This window comes from Eublepharis macularius, chromosome 3, assembly GCF_028583425.1.
Source record: "Eublepharis macularius isolate TG4126 chromosome 3, MPM_Emac_v1.0, whole genome shotgun sequence".
Classification (NCBI taxonomy): Eukaryota; Metazoa; Chordata; class Lepidosauria; order Squamata; family Eublepharidae; genus Eublepharis; species Eublepharis macularius.
Window position 1 is genome coordinate 109,163,830 of NC_072792.1, and position 17,205 is coordinate 109,181,034.

Sequence of the window (17,205 nt, forward strand, 5' to 3'; positions counted from 1 at the left end):
CTTCTTGGCATATCTCCTATCCCTATTTTGTGCAAGTTGTTTAGACAGGAACTACTTATTTAATTGGTCAACCAATTGACAACTCTCCAAATTTCTGGACCGTTCATGCAGATAGCAAGAATGAAATTCCAAACTTTGGATATTTTTCATTTTTGCTACATGATCTCATGGTCCCTCCTGCACACAGGCCAATATTATCACATGAAAACTTTCTATGTTGCTCTTTCAGGTTATTTTTAACTTGTTCACTTTTCAGCTCTTCTTACCCTTATAGCTCTCAGCCTTGGGGCAATTGCTTCAAGGGAGGGTGGTCTGACTATTATGTTGGAGCCTTTTTAAAATGATGGTTTCATTAAGCAAGAAAATGGAGTTGAATGTTTTGCTCTCTGAAAACGAGACAGCAGTTTCCTTTTTTTTTTTTAAGATTCTTTCTCAGATCATTAAAAGAAGATTTTCTGTACTGGGTTAGTATCAAGTATGTGAAATTTGCTACCACTCAAGCATAAGTTTAAAAAAACTCTTTTGTTAAAAAAATATTTAATCATATATATAATAATACAAATGAAAAGGAACCATGAAACCATGAGATACAGAGAGGACTAAATCATAAAATTAATCCATGGAGAGCAGTAAAAGAAACTACACTTCACAATCTGTTACAAACACAAGAATCACAATGGACAAACATCTAAACTTTGTTTCATTGAAGGAATTACACCTTTAGCACCTATAAAATCCAGAGCTGGTTTCCATATTTTATCATACTCGAATAAAGGAATTACCATACATAGGTCCCCAAAGAATGGATTATGAAAATCCTGCCCATTAAATATTGCTCCCAGATTTCCTGGTACCATTTTTTGAGCAATGGTCCCGTGAGAGATTTCCAATTCCTAGTGATAACCAGGCGAGCAGAGGCAACCAATATCAAAACCAGAGATTTAGTATTTTTATCAAGCAGAGAATTGGCCCAAAAATCTAATAACAAAAATTCTGGACAATATGACAATGAAAGACCCACCATGTTGGATATCTCCTTATGAACCACCTTCCAAAAATCCTAAACCAGATGGCATTCCCACCACACATGTAGAGCTGTGCCTTCCTGCTTACAAGATCTCCAACACAATGGGCTCAAAGACCTGTTCATCCAGCTCAATTTATGTGGTGTTAAATACTAGTTGGACAACAACTTGTAAAAATGGAGTTTAATGTTCCAACAACGGGATTTGTTGGAGGAGGAATTCCATATCTGTTTCGAATCAGAATCTGAAAAGGCCAGTTATAAGGAGTCAGACCACTTTTTTTGGTATGGTAAAGGACCCTTATGTATTGCCATTAGTAAAAATTTATAAAGGGTGGAAATCGTGCCCAGTTTACCATCATTCCCATTGCAAATTATTTCCTCAAACGGAGTTAGTGGCTGAAGCAAATCCTTGGACCTGATCAGATTAGTGATCAGATGTTTTAACTGAAGAAATCTAAACCAGGAAATCTTAATTCCAAATCTTTCCTCCAGTGTAGATTTATCTAAGATTGCCCCATCTTTAATCCAGTTAATAATCGTCGACAAACCAGAGCATCTCCATCCCCTAAATTCACTTAACTCCTTTCTTGGTAGAAACCAGTCTTGATTAATGAAGGACATTAAGGGAGAAATACCTGGAGTTAAGAATTTCCTATATTTGTCCCAGGTTTTAAGCATGTTATCTAATAGGAGGTTGGAGGTAATCAAAACAGGCCTGTTTTTAGCCAAGGACCAGATGGTTATTGATAACGAAAATGGTGAGAGTTAGAAAAACTCTAGTGGTTTGATGAGTTATCAAAATGGTATATCCATGATATAAATGGAAGTCTGGGGAAATGAGTGAGCATTTTGAAGCTCAGAAACTTTCCTGAATGCAAAGTGCTCAAGTGTGATATCCTCTTCTCCATGTCATTACAATCAACAATGATTTCAGTAGTACAATCTTAACTATTCTACCACCACCAATGCCTGCCATATTAATATCTAGACCTTTTCCTTTTATTTTTTGAGGCTAATACTAAGTGTGTTTCAGCAGTTTCTGTGGAGATCTGGCTCTAATCCTATCTTGTCCTGCTAAAGTACTCGTTTTGATTTAAAAGGGCTTCACAGGATTTAAGGCATTCTGCTAGAATTGTTTGAACTTCACTAAAGGCCAGACTGGTGTCTTCACAGCTGTTTTATCACAATAGAAGCTAAGCATGAAGTAGTTTCAAATAAATCATTGCAACATTTTAAAAAATGAGATGGAAAGGCTTGCAGAATTATTTTTCACGTCAGAAGTGCTCTATCACATTTAGATGCAAAATAAATACTGTGTATAAAACAGACATTTATAATTGCTTTTATAGCTTATCCTCAAATACCACCTGTAAGTAATCCAAAACGGACCATTTAAGGCAGTTTCTGGGTGTTCATGTGTTTTGCATTCATGCTACCATCATGGATTTTGAAACCTTGCTCTGTCAAATGTAATAAAGCTTTCAGGTTTCTTTTTTTTTTTTTTGAAAAAATTTTTATTGGGTTAGAATCCATTATTTTTACATTACATTCAATTTTCCCCAAATTTTTCATTCCTAACCCCCTCCCTTTCCCCCCCTTTTGTTGACTTCCAACAGCTTTCCCACCCTTTGTCCCTTTTCCCTTACTTCTGTTAAATTCCTCTATCTAAAACAGATATACATTCTCTATTATATTAAGCAGTACATCCTTAACTACCTTTCTCGTTATATACCCAAACTGTAAGTCTTTGTTTCCATCTTAGATAAACAATTTATCCCATTTTCCAGCTTCAAATATTTCTATATATCATAAACCATAAAAATCTTACATTCAAATCAAACAATTTGACTTATTCTCTATATATTCCTCATTCTATCTTTTTATGGTAGTTCTGTATAGCACATCACATAGTCAATCAATTTGACTCTTCTGTACATTCAGTTTGGTGCATATAAATCTTATCAAAGAAAGAAAATATTGTTAGTTATTCACTCCTTATATTTAAACCTTATCATTAATTATTTTCTATCAATATTCTATCTATTAACCTATATATATCTATTTATATATCAATCTGTTAACTGCTTATTAATTCACATTTATCTCTTCCTCCCTCGGTAAAGTCACCCCCATCTATTATACTTTTATTATACTTCAGTAGTTCTCAAACTGCCACAGTTTTCCTCCCACCTCCCATTTCTTCTCCAGATATTGTTTCAGCTTCTCCCAGTCTGTGTTAAACTGCCCTGAGTCCAGATTTCTCAGTTTTCTTGTCATCTTATCCATTTCTGCCATGTACAGCAATTTGTAGATCCAATCTTCAATAGTTGGCACTTCTTGTACTTTCCATTTTTGCGCATACAAAAGTCTGGCTGCTGCTGTCATATAAAATATCAACGTCCTATGATGGGCTGGAATTCCCTCCATTCCCAAGTTTAGTAGCAGGAGTTCTGGGTTCTTATTTATTTGAAATTGTAAAATTTCACTCATTTCTCTTATTACTTCCCCCCAGTACTGCCTAGCTACCTCACACGACCACCACATGTGATAGAGGGAGCCCTCATGCTTCTTACATTTCCAGCATTTATTAGAAGTATTCAAGTTCCCTAGCGCAATCTTCTTTGGTGTCATGTACCAACGATAAATCATTTTGTAAATGTTCTCTTTAATATTAGTACATGTCGTTATCTTCATTGTAGTTTTCCACAAGTATTCCCATGCCTCCATTGTTATTTCTTTATTAAAGTTTATAGCCCATTTCACCATTTGTGTTTTAACTATCTCATCCTCGGTATACCATTTCAACAGTACTTGGTACACCTTTGATATTCTTTTCTTGTCCTCTTTAAGAAGGGTCTGCTCTAGTTCCGAATTCTCTATTCGTATACCTCCCTTTACAGAGTCCGAGTTATATAAGTCTCTAATCTGTCTGTACTGGAACCAGTCGTAGTTAGGTGATAGTTCCTCTTGCGTCTTTATTCTAAGTTTAGATGCTTCAGTTTTAGTTATTTCTTTGTATGTTAAACATTGTTGTTCATTATCCACAGCTCTCGGGTCTATCACCTCATACGGAACCACCCACAAGGGAGTTCCTTCTTGTAGATAAATTCTATACTTCTTCCAGATTGTATATAAACTTCTCCGTACAAAATGATGCAGGAACATCGAGTTGACCTTTACTTTGTCATGCCATAGATATGCGTGCCATCCAAATATTTTTTTATATCCCTCTAGGGCTAGTAGTTTCTTGTTCTTTAATGTCATCCATTCTTTCAACCAAACTAGGCAGATTGCATCATAATAGAGTCTCAGATTGGGCAGTTGCATTCCGCCTCTTTCCTTTGCATCTTGTAGGACTTTCACTTTCACTCGAGGCTTCTTGCCTGCCCAAACAAAATCTGATATTTTCCTCTGCCATTTTTCAAATTGTTTCGAGTCTCTGATGATTGGTATTGTCTGTAGCAAAAACATTACTCTTGGTAACACATTCATCTTAACTGCTGCAATCCTACCCAACCATGACAAATTCAATCTGTTCCATTTAATCAAGTCTCTCTCTATCTGAGTCCATAGTTTTTCATAATTGTTTTTGAACAAATCTATATTCTTTGCAGTTAATTCGACTCCCAAATATTTCACTTTGCTTGTTACTTCACAGTCCGTTGTTTCCATTAATAGTTGTTGTTTCTGCTTGGTCATGTTTTTGCATAGTATCTTTGACTTCTTTTTGTTAATATAAAAACCTGCCAAGTCTCCAAACTCCTTAATCTTATCTATCACTCTTGGCATATTCTCCAGTGGGTCCTCTACAATTAACATTATGTCGTCCGCAAATGCTCTGACCTTATATGAATAGTCCTTTATTTTAATTCCCTGAATTTCCTCATCTTGACGTATTTGTATCATCAGAACCTCCAACACTAAAATGAACAACAATGGAGACAACGGGCAACCTTGTCTTGTTCCTTTACTTATCGTCAATTTCTTAGTCAATTCATCATTCACCACAATTGCTGCAGTCTGGTCTCTGTAGATTTCCTTAATTGCTCTGATGAATCTTTCTCCCAGTTGTAGCTTTTCCATAGTGGCAAACATAAAGTCCCAGTTTAAATTGTCAAACGCTTTTTCAGCATCTACAAAGAAGAAACCAACCTCTTTGTCACAACGCTTATCGTAGTATTCAATAGCATTGATCACTGTCCTTAGATTGTCTCTTATTTGTCTGTCTGGCAAAAAGCCTGCTTGTTCCTCCTCTATAACTTCCGAGAGCCACCCCTTCAATCTCTCCGCCAATATCTTCGCGAAAATTTTATAGTCATTGTTAAGTAGCGATATGGGTCTGTAATTTTTCACATTAGTCAGGTCTTGGCCCTCTTTTGGGATCAATGATATGTTCGCTTCACTCCAAGTAGCTGGAATCCTTTGATCCGTTAAAATTCCATTTATCACCTCTTTTAGGAATGGTGCCAGTTCATTAGCCATTACCTTATAAAATTTAGCCGTAAGTCCATCTGGCCCTGGCGCCTTTCCTAGATTTGCAGATTGTATTGCCTTACTTATTTCCTCGTCAGTTACTTCACTGTTCAGCTTGTTTCTCCAAGCTTCCGAGATTTCTGGAAGTTTGATCTTCTCCAAATATGACGCTATTGATTCTTTCTTCACTTCTTTCTTATTATACAACTTAGCGTAGAATTTATAAAAGGCTCTACTAATGGTAGTCTGCTCCAAATACGTTTTGTTATCTTCACAAATTTTATTTATTATTTTCTTTTCCCTTTTCTTCTTCAATTGCCATGCCAGGTACTTCCCAGGTTTATTAGCGCCCTCAAACGCTTTTTGATTCAGCCTTTTAAGATTCCATTCCAATTCTTTATTACTCATTGCTGTTAGCTGTTCTTGAAGTATTTTAATTTCCTGGTGTATTTTCTTTTTCCCTGGTCTCTTTTTTAGCTGTGTTTCTTTGGCTTTTATTTTCTCCTCAATCTCTTGTCTTTTCTCCTCTTTCTTCTTTCTTGCTCTACCGTTTAAATCCATTAGTATGCCCCTTACAACCGCCTTGTAAGCATCCCAAACTTTGTTGGTTGGTACTTCTTTATTCACGTTGTATTGTATAAAAAACTTTGTCTCTCTTCTCAATATTTCCATGTTCTCATTTTCCTGTAACAAATCCTCATTTATTCTCCATGCTTTCCTTTTTCTCCTTTTTCCTAGTTTCCACATAATTGGATTATGATCTGAGCCTACCATCGGCATTATTTCCACCTCTTTAGTCCATAACGCTAAGTCTTTTGAGGCCCAGATCATATCAATTCTTGATAATGTAGAATGCCTTGCAGAATAAAAAGTAAACTGTCTGCTTTTAGGATATTCTCTCCTCCATACATCTTCAAGAGTCTCTTGTTGAATCAACTCAAAAAAAAGCTTTGGTAAAAGTCCTTTTTTCTTTTGTGCCGTTGTAGTTTTTTTATCTAATTCCAAGTCTGTCACTCCATTGAAGTCTCCAGCAAGAATTATCTGGTCATATACAAAATCATCTAAATGCTTCCTCAAATCCTCAAAGAAGCTTTCTTTTGCACCATTAGGTGCATAGAGTCCGACTACCAACACTTTCTTTAAATTCCAAATACATTCCACTGCTACAAATCTAGCTTCCACATCTCTCATAACAAATTTTGGCTGTAGCTCCTCTTTTAGGTACAGCACCACTCCTCTTTTTTTCTTGTTAGAGGCCGCTACAAATTCTTTGCCCAGTTTTCCAGATTTTAAATATTTTACATCCTGTTTTCTAATATGGGTCTCTTGCAAACACACAATGTCACATTTTTGTTTTAGTAGCCAGTGAAAAATGTTTTTCCTTTTATTCGGTGAGTTTAGTCCATTTACATTCCAAGATAGTACTTTACACTCCATACTCATGGTCTTGTTGGTAAGTCTTTTTCATTGTCCTTAATAAATCGCTCCATCTCTCGCTCAGATCTGATGCGTTTTTTGGCCCCTCCAAACTCAAAGGACACTCCTTCCGGTAACTCCCATCTGTACCTGATTTTCATGTCCTTCAAAATCTGAATTAGCACTTTATATTTTTTCCGGTCTAATAACACTGATCTGGGCAACTCCTTCATTATGATAATCGTCTTGCCATCAATCTCCAATGGATCTTGAAACTGTTTTGTCACAATCATCTCTTTCATATTTCGTGTTGTAAACTGCACAATCACATCTCTTGGTAATTTCCTCTGGGTTGCAAATCTCGAGTTCTTGAGCTCTCGAGTCCTTGAGCTCTTTAATCATATCTAAAAGTTTTTTGTCCAGATTTTTATCCAGATTTTCTATTGCCGATTGCCACTCTTTTTTCGACATCGTGGGGCTTGCTTTGGCTCGCTCCCACGACTCTGCTCTCTTCCTTAACTCCGTGGCGTAAAATTAAACGTTTTTCTTTTTCAAATGTCCCAATCTTCTTACCAAAATTAAATTTTAAAGTGTCCAAAATGTCGGGCGTCTTTTCTCTATGGTTTCTCTATGATTTTATAATCCAAAATGGCCTACTTCCTTTTCCGCTGAAGCCGCGACCCTTCCCTTTTCAAAAATGGCGATTCCCTACTTCCTGCCCTCCAGCAAGGGCCGCTTCTCTCCAGCCGCTCTATTGTTATTACGCACTTCCTGTCTCCCGTCTTCCCACAGCAGGTCTCGCGATGGTGTCTTTTTCTCACAGCTCCAAAGCCACAGGTATTCAAAACAATAGTCCGATTTCTTTAATAACTTCTTTAAACTTAGTCTCTTTTCAAATACAACTCCTGCCGAATCTTCCCCTCCTTTTCACTAGTCTGTTGCAGTTTAAAAATCTACTTTTTTTCCTTTCTGTTTTTGTCAATCTGTCCCGTATCGAAAGATAACGATCTTTACCTTCTCTTCACTTTTCTCGGGTTGTAATCGCTGTTTCGATTGTAAGTTCTCCTCTCAGCTTCTTCCCCCAATTGAAGCTTGGGTATGTAGGTCTTATGCCAGCCGAATTGGCCCCAAAACTGCCGCAGAGATTGTAGCCGACCCGTCGCAAGGTGGGACCTCAAGGACCGGGAGGAGACTCGTTGTGTAGAGCCCCCCCTCGTCCGAGATCTAGCTCACCCTAGGGTCTTGAGCGTTCTTTGCCTGCTCCCCGCCTGAGAGCAGTCGGCCGCGGGCTATTTTCACCCCTCCAGCCGGTTAAAACGGCAGTCCAGTCAGCTCCGCGAATGGAGCTGCATTAGACCTCCATGGATCCCAAACCGGAAGTCATAAAGCTTTCAGGTTTCTACTGACATGGAGGGCAGATCAGACTAGCATTAGTATGAGTGGAATACTTTTTCCAAAATTCACTTTTTAAAGATACAGCCATGGATTCCTCAAAACAGCAGTTTATCTTTTATTTCTCTTTGTAGCTTTCTGGCAATCCTCATATGCACCTTTTCATAAATGCAGCATTTTTTAAATGTTATACTTCACAGGATAGTGTTGTAGAAGGAGGATGAAAAGGTTATCCTTATGAGATGGAGGGCAGGAAGGGTTACATCAATGCTTAGTTCTCGTGGCCCCTTCTTACATGCCCAAGGTAAGGCCAATCACCACCTTGGGGTCAGGTAGCAATTTTCCCCAGGCCAGTTTGGCTAGGGATCCTGAAGGTGTTTTGCCATCTTCTGGGCATGGAGCAGGGGTCACTGAGGGTGTGAGGAGGTAGTTGTGGATTTCTTGCATTGTGCAAGATGTTGGACTAGATGACCCTAGAAGTACCTTCCAACCCTATGATTCTATTGCCTGATTCTGCAAAGTGAAATTCTGAAATTTTGAAACATCTCCCACCTTGTCCTCTGTCTCCATGAATTTTTCTCTGAATCACACAAGAGTGGATTTGAAACAGACTCCAAATCCCTAAAAAAGAGAAAAAGAAATGAATTTCAGGAAGAAAATGGGTAAAGAAGAATTAAGAAATTTTCTCTTCACAATGCTAAGTCAGATGTTGTATTGTACACCTTTCCCCTTTCATGGTAGTTCTGTTGACTTCTGTATTCACATGAACAACTCAACATGTAATGGAAGCTGCCAGGTTGCAGAGGTGGGGTGGAACCTTAATTTGCTAAGGATGGGGTGGAACCTTAATTTGAACCATTAGCTATGGTGATGGTGGTAGGTGAGCATTTCCAGAGCAGGCTTGGGACCTTGGGCAGCTCAGTCCTAAACCCTGAGGCAGCGTCTTTGCTCATGCATTGACGTAAATGGGGCACCACTCCACAGCTCCCTATGGACTTTTGCAGGAGAGTCCTGCCAGTGCCTGAGTGCAGCAAGGTGAGGCATGGCTGCCGCCAGGAGCATAACCACCATTCCCCTGACAACCTCACTCACATCAGCCAATGGCCACACCGCTCCTCTGACAGGCAAGAGAGGGGCAAGCAGTAGTGCAGCCAATAGGGAGGCTGTGATCCCCGCTGCCACCAAAAGGCCCCTCCTTGGAGAGCAGGCATCCCTGCCAGAGAGGGGTGCAGAGGTGACAGTGAAGGTCCTGATCGAAACCAATCTTCTCACCCGTCCAGCCCCGATTTCCGATGAAGGCCAGGCCGGTGGCTGCACTGTGGTGCACCTGCAAATCCCTGCTGCTACCATGAGAAACAGGTTCCCCCTCCCTGAAAAGTGGAACAAGAAAGCCTGTAGCACTTGGGAGCAGCCCATGGATTGGAAGAGTCAGGTGGGGAGGTGGGTTCTTCAGTGAATGACAGGAATGCCATTTGGAAACCACACAGGAGGCTAGAAGGGAGTGCCCACAGACTTGTGGTGGTGCCATTTGAACAATCGCTGCATCACAAAGATGTGAGAATGCAAGTTGGACCTTGAGAGCCACACTCCAGTCCAGGGGTGACACCCCCCCCATGGACTGACAGCCTGTGTGAGCAGAGAAACAGTTCTAGGGGCCTCCATTCACCTCCTCCCCATGCCAGATTTCCCAAGTCCATCCCTGCTTCCTCAAACAGCAAAATGGAGGGTGGTCCATTCTCCTGGAGGAGAATGAGATCTGAAGATGTCGCTCCCACATCCCCCACCTCTATGCAATAACTTCCACTTCCCCCTCTGCCTGGCTTATCAGATTCCAGCAGCTCAGTCTGTCAGAGAATGAACATCTTCAGTCAAGTCTTCCCAGACATTCATAGGCCACACTTCAATTCCCACCCCACTGCCTGAAGTTACATTGTGGTGAGCGAAGGGGGCAGAGAAGCTGGACAGGGCACCACTTGACACCTGCTCCTCCTGGCAGCAGATCCCACCCCATTGATCCCAGCCCGGAGCCAGGAAAAAGTTGCAGGGATGTCCCAATGGGGAGTTTGGGAGCAGCGGCAGCTACTGTCAATCTCAGGGGAGCAAGCAAACTGATAGCTGTTTCTTGTTCTTCGAAACAATGTATTAAATTGGAAAAGGTGCATCGTACTCTGGAAGTATTTCCTGCCAATGTGGTCGAGCCGTGGGCTGCCTTGTTAAACTGCTCCCTGGGCAGGACATGAATGGCACTTGCAGAAGCTTATGGAGAACTCAGAAAGTCATGGTCTCCCAGACAAGTGCTGATCTGCCTGCAAGGGAAACAGACACATGTTGCAAGTGACCCAGGCCGGTGCGCAGCCAAGGCCAAGCCCAATCTGCAACATCTGGGAAGGTGCCCATTGGTTAAGAGGTGTGGCGGCAGGTCCACAGGTGCAGCTCGCAACCACATGATGCATGACTCTCTGGTGAGACAGCACTCTGGCTTGGAATAATCTTATCTCGTGAAGGAGAAAGTGGCTGAGCACCCTCCAGCAACAGGTGTTACAACATCCAGTCAACCCAACCACTGCCCACACTTCCTCCTCTGCCAGGAGGGGCCCCAGCTGAGGGAGTCTGAACAGAGCTCCCACATGGGTAGCCCCCCCCCCAATGGCTGTGTCAAGAGTAGTTTTCTGGGCAACTGCCTCTGGGGCAGACAGGGGCTGCTGGCACTGCCCACTCCCCGCCGAGCCTCACCTGAAGAGGCTGGCAGTCAGGCGAGTTCAGGTGAGGGGGCAGCTGGCACAAATCAGTAAGCTGGGTTAGGCACCGCCCCAGCTCCTTCTTACTTGTCAGTGCTCCCTTGCTCCTTACCAAGCTACAACTCCAGAGTCAGATAACCTAGAAGGAGATTTGGGTGGTTGTTGTTAGTCAGACATTCTGGACTTTGCCCTTCTTCCCTTGAGCAAGTGCAAAGTTCTCCTGGTTTTCCCGCTAAGCCCCCCAGTGCACTCTGGGCCTGCCACCATGAGTACCCACTCTCCTGCCTCGTGCACAAAGTCCCCACAGCAGAAGGATGACAGGCAGAGCCTCCAACCGCATGCTCACCTACCTGAATTCATGAGCGGTGCAGCCAGAGGTTTTGTAGGATGCGTGGGCAGGTGATTGGGTGTGGGGAGGGGGGCTTGCCCACCTTGGAAGTGCATGTGGATTGGCCCCTGGGTTAGTTCCCATCCTATGCTCCTTCGGGTCATGGAGGTGGGACTAGGTGCACGGAGAGGGGCTCCGAGTTTTCCCATTCAATGTGCACCTATGGGCTATGCCTCTTATTTTGTGGCATAGGTTTCCACTGCTACAGGCGGCATTCCTGGGCCTGGAGTGGCTTTGGAAGCAGACTAACTCATGGCCCACCCTGTCTTGCCCCCTCCAGCACCAGTGCGGGACCTTGTGCCGCTCTTACACCTCCACCCAGCCGCCAAGCGTGCCTGCTAGCAGTGACCCATCTGTGATGGTGTGCCTTGGGTAGGCATCAGTGGAAGGGGAGTTACGTCCATGTAAGTGCCATTTACTCCTGCACAAGGCTTAGTTCTCTCCCTATGCGCTTCCCACCCTGCTGCTTATGATTGCATTTAGTTTCTTGTGGGTTCTGAAATTGCTGCATAAATAATATAATATCTACTGTCAGTCAGTTTGCAAAAGCTGAGATCATACCTCAGCCTGATCAAAACAAACTAAATAATCACATGAATGAAATCCAAGTCTCACATGATAGGATTATGTCACGTATGCCAGCATACCTGCCATTATTGTGTTATGCATTTTGTGCTGATCATAACTGTTTGCCAAAGTTATATTCTGTATACTGTATATGTCATCTAAGAGTGTCTTAACTACCAACATAAAATGCAGGTGAGCCACTGAGGCCTCTCCATTATCTGCTGAAAATATTTACTTTCCCTTTTCTAGCAAGTGTCCTTGGAAGTGAGCTGCAAGCAGCAAACCATGTATTTTTTCTCAAAGACTGGGATCATTTCACTTTGTACTCTGTCTAGTCTAAACTAATCAGTTCCCATATAACTTCTCTGGGGTTTTGCTCCAGACTGTAAATGAACCTGATGGTTGGGAAGTTTCCCTATAATTAGTGTGTGAACATCTTGGACTGCATAGATCTCTAATGAAGTTGCTTCAACTGGAACACCTGTGTGTTAACTGTGGAGAACTTGGAGGGGCCTAACTGCCAGGGACTGACATTTTAACAAGGAGAAAGTGGGAAACCCACCCGGGATGGATCCTGAGAGACTTACTTTCACTACTAATGCAACAATGTGCTTTGTAATTATACAAACATACAAATATATATTCTTCTAAAGGCAAATGCTCTCCAATCAATGTAACAAATGTGCTCAGCATCAAACAGACATACAGTGATACAAAACTGCAATATAACAAGTGCAACAAATGCAATACGTTCTCTTGTTACTAAGAATGACCACCCACTCCCCCGATTCCCCCACACTCAAGACCAATTGCCCGACCACAGGCTGGAATATCAACAGGGCTGTCACTCAGGAGAGGCCCTGGGTTGCCACCACTGCATGGGTTGCTGAAGGGATTATAGTTCACTCCTACTACTTCGCAGCAGGCTGTTTCACAACCCCAAGGGGGCCAGCTGGTGCTGCCACTTCAACAACAGCTGCCAATGGGATCTTTACTGTTGGGGGCCATCGCACCTGCCCCACCATGACCGAGAGAAAGGAGGGGGGGAAACTGGAGCAACCCCCCTCAGCAAGGCCGATCCAGGGAATCCCAATTGGATTACAAGTCAGTTCTCCACAAGATGGAGTAATGGGGTCCACCTCTTCAGGGGACCCCATTCATGCCACTACTTCAAGGAACAGCAGCGGGCCTGCTGCCACAACCGCCAAGGGGGGATCACCGCTACATGTCCCCCATTTCGCCTCTACAAGTACTGCTAGCAGGGATGCCTATGGCTCTGGCAGGGGATGGAACACAATGGGGTCTACCATGTCAGGAAGCCCCTACCATGCAACCACCCTCTGGAGTACCCATAGGGCAACCACTGTTGTTTCTGCCATAGGTGGCCCCTCCACCTTATAGAGGCCCAGCCATACTGCCACCACTTCCAGGAATGTGGAGAGGACATTTACCACAGCCTCCCCCTGTGGCCCCGATCCTCAGATTGCAAGCCGCTCCAGAGGGAGGGCCCCCAGCAATGGGCCCACATCAAGGGTGGCATAAGCTAGGTGCACGGTTCTATGAGAACCCAGAAGAATTGGGATTGTTCATTATGCAAGCAGTAGCATTTTTCCAGGAGTGGGGTCACGCTTTCCCCAATGAACATAGCAGGGTAAGCCACCTGGGATCACGATTGGGTGGACCTGCAGCCGAATCGTATGTGACCCTATATGAAGATGGAGCAACAGAATTATAGACCTTTGATGTGCTCTTGCATGCTAAGAGCCCAATTTGAGGATCCTCTCGAGGAAGAATGGGCAAAACCCAAGCTGAAAACAATGTGGCAAAGACAATGACCAATGTGAGAATACGCTGCTGAATTCAGACAATATGCCACCAAAGTTTACGATTGGACCAAAGGGATTAAAATGGAATTCTTCTGAGCTGGGCTAAATGCATACCTAGTAGTGAAAGCCCTTGTGCAAGACGACCCCAGAACCCTACTGGGATGGATCTAGCTGGCGTGTGAGATCAAAAACCAAGACCAAGTGGTGAAGCTCCTAAAGATGCAACAACAGTGGGGAGCTAAACAGCCACACTCAGAAACAGGAGTAAAGGACTGAAGATGGCCCAAACCTCACCCCTCGGAGTAGGAGAGAGCTCTGTATTGGAAACAGGGCCTATACATACAGTGCGGAGGAGTAGGGCTCTTTGTGCTGCTGGCAAAAGCAGCACCCAAAAAGGTACCCCTGAAACAGAACTGATCATAGATGGGCCTCGAAGCTGCAGAAATCCTGGATAGGGCGGGCGAGGACCCCTTGGAGGGAGAGGAAGACCAGCCCACCCAACCAGCTAGAAATGGCAATGGCCTGCCATGAAAAGACCCCAATGGCAGGTCCCAAAAGCAAAGGCACTAGAGAAGGTGAGACAAAAAGGGGCCCTATTTTACCCACCAGTGACTTTAGTTAATCCAAAAAGGGACACTCATATGTGAGTGCAAGCTTTAATTGACTCGGGATGCACTCAAGATTTAATTGCCCCAGCCCTAGTCAAAGAATTGGGACTGAGTGTAAATGAATTAGAACACCCCATTGTGTTTGAACAAATGGATGGGTTCCACATGAAATGGGAACCCGCCCACTATCAGACTAAACCGATCCCGGTGGGCATGGGAAATCATTGGGAATCAAGAACTTTTATAGTTAGTATTGCCACCAAGTTCCCTCTGGTGTTGGGGATCAGATGGCTCTGGGACCATGACCTTTTGTCAAATGGAAAATGGAAGGACTACAATTCAATAGGGAGAAATACCAAAAGCATGTATGGACCAAAAAGTGGGGTCCAAATACGCCTCCCCTCTTAGAAACTGTTCTACTAATTTGAGAAGAGGTTGAACAAATCCCCACCGAATACTGGGATTTACAACAAGTATTTGATGAAAAGGAAGCTGATGAACTCCCACCCCCCACCAAGCTACAGTCTGTGCTATTGAACTGCTCCCAGGGCAGAAGTGGCCAAAAGGGAAATTATATTTGATGAGCTGGGAGGAACGGGAGGAGCTGAAGGAATTCATTGATAAAAACGTGGCGTGAGGATTCATCCACCCTGCCAGCTCTCCCCATGCCGCTCCGGTGTTATTTCATAAGAAAAAGGATGGGGGGCTAAGACTTCGTAGTGATTATCGAGGAATAAATGCTGTTTTGATGTCTAATGCCTACCCCCTCCCTCTCACTAAGGATTTGTTGAGCGTGGTGGCTCAAGGAATTTTTTTTTTCTAAACTGGACTTAAAAGATGTGTATTTTCGGGTATAAATAAGGGAGAGGGGAGAATGGAAAACTGCTTTCAACACCCCATTGGGACAGTTTGAATACCAGGTGATGCTTTTCGGATTACAAGGGGCTCCTGTGATTTTTATGAGTTTAATTAATGAATTGTTGCATAAAAACCTGTACAAAGGTGTGGTGGTTCATCTTGATGATGTGTTGATTTATTTACGAGATTATGAGTCAGATGTGACATTAGTTAGATAAGTGCTTAAAGCCTTAAAAGACATTCACTTACCAGTAGAACTGTCTAAATGTGAATTTCAAAAGGAGGAGTTGGACTTCTTGGGCTACCATGTGTCTGGACAAGGTCTAAAAATGGATCCAGCTAAAATACAAGCCGTGGTGGGGTGTGATTCCCTTAAAACTAGAAGGCAATAGCAATCCTTCCTGGGTTTCGCTAACTTTTACAGACCATTCATCAAGAACTTTGCTCAAATCTCCTTACTCTTAACTGATCTGTTGAAAACAAAAGAGAAGGAGTCTCAAGAAACGAAACTTAGTGCTAAATTAATCTGGACTAAAGAATGCCAGGAGGCATTTGACCATTTCAATAAACTGTTTACCTCAGAGCCGGTCCTGCAGCACCTGGATGAGAACCGTAAATTTATTGTGCAAGTGGATGCTAGCAATGTTGCGATGGGAGGTGTACTCCTGCAAGCAGATAAGGAGGGGAAATTACTCCCCTGTGCATATGTGTCAAAGAAATTATCTGAGTCTGAATGCCATTGGGTGATATGAGATAAAGAAGCTTCAGCTGTTAAACTGGCATTAACTACTTAGAGACACTGGTTAGAGGGGGCTAGGGTACCATTTAAAGTATGGACTGATCATAAGAACCTAGAAGCCCTACGTGCCCCCCGCAAATAAGGCGCCAAACACTTGCGGTGGGCAGAATTCTTCTCCAAGTTCAATTTTACTCTGCAGCACCTGCCCAGCAGATGTAACTTCCTGGCAGACGCGCTCTCATGCATGCCCCAACATGAAAGCCAAAGGGCGGCAGTGATAGTCACAGTGTTCTCACCAACCCAATTGGGAAGGGCCATGATTACCCGTGGTCAAACTACAAAGGTGAATGTGGAGCCTGACCTCCCCGACTGGGAAGAATGAGTTTAAAAAGAGGTGGGAAAGTAGGGGGAAGCTGTACCAAAAACTGAACAGAAAGATGGGGAAACTGGTAACTGATACAGAAACGATAAATTGTATGTTCCAGCCAGCCTAAGGGGGGAAGTGTTGAAACAATGGTTCCAAATTGGCTGGTCATTTTGGATACTTGAAAACATTGCATCTAGTGCAAAGGCAATTTTGGTGGCCAAATATGAGAAAAGATATTTCTCAGTATGTATCTTCTTGTCTAGTGTGTATAATATGGAAACTCAGAGGAGGGAACCCCCCCGACTGTTACAACCACTAAAAACCCCCCATAGCCCATGGGCTGTGGTCTCAATGGACTTTATCACTGACCTTCTGTCCTCAAAAGGGAAAACTGTAATTCTAGTGGTGGTTGATTTGTTTTCTAAACAAGCACATTTTGTTCCCTGCGCTACTATTTCCACAAAAAAGAAACTGGCCACCCTCTTTATGCAACATGTGGTCAGGCTGCACTCTTTTCCAAAGAAGTTACTTTCTGACAGGGAAGTCCAGTTCATTGCCAACTTCTTGGGGGAGCTTCTCCAAGTAGCATGGATTGAATAACTTAACGACCCAGTGGGAGGTCATAAAAAGACTTTGGAATAAGACAAAGAGGATTACAAAAAGTTTGCTGACAGGAAACGATCTGCCCAGTGGAAACTGCAAGCAGGAGATTATGTGTACATCTCTACCAAACACTTCAGGGGGGAGCAACCTAGTAAAAAACTTGGATGGAAATTTTTGGGACCTTGCCCAGTAAAGAAAGTAAT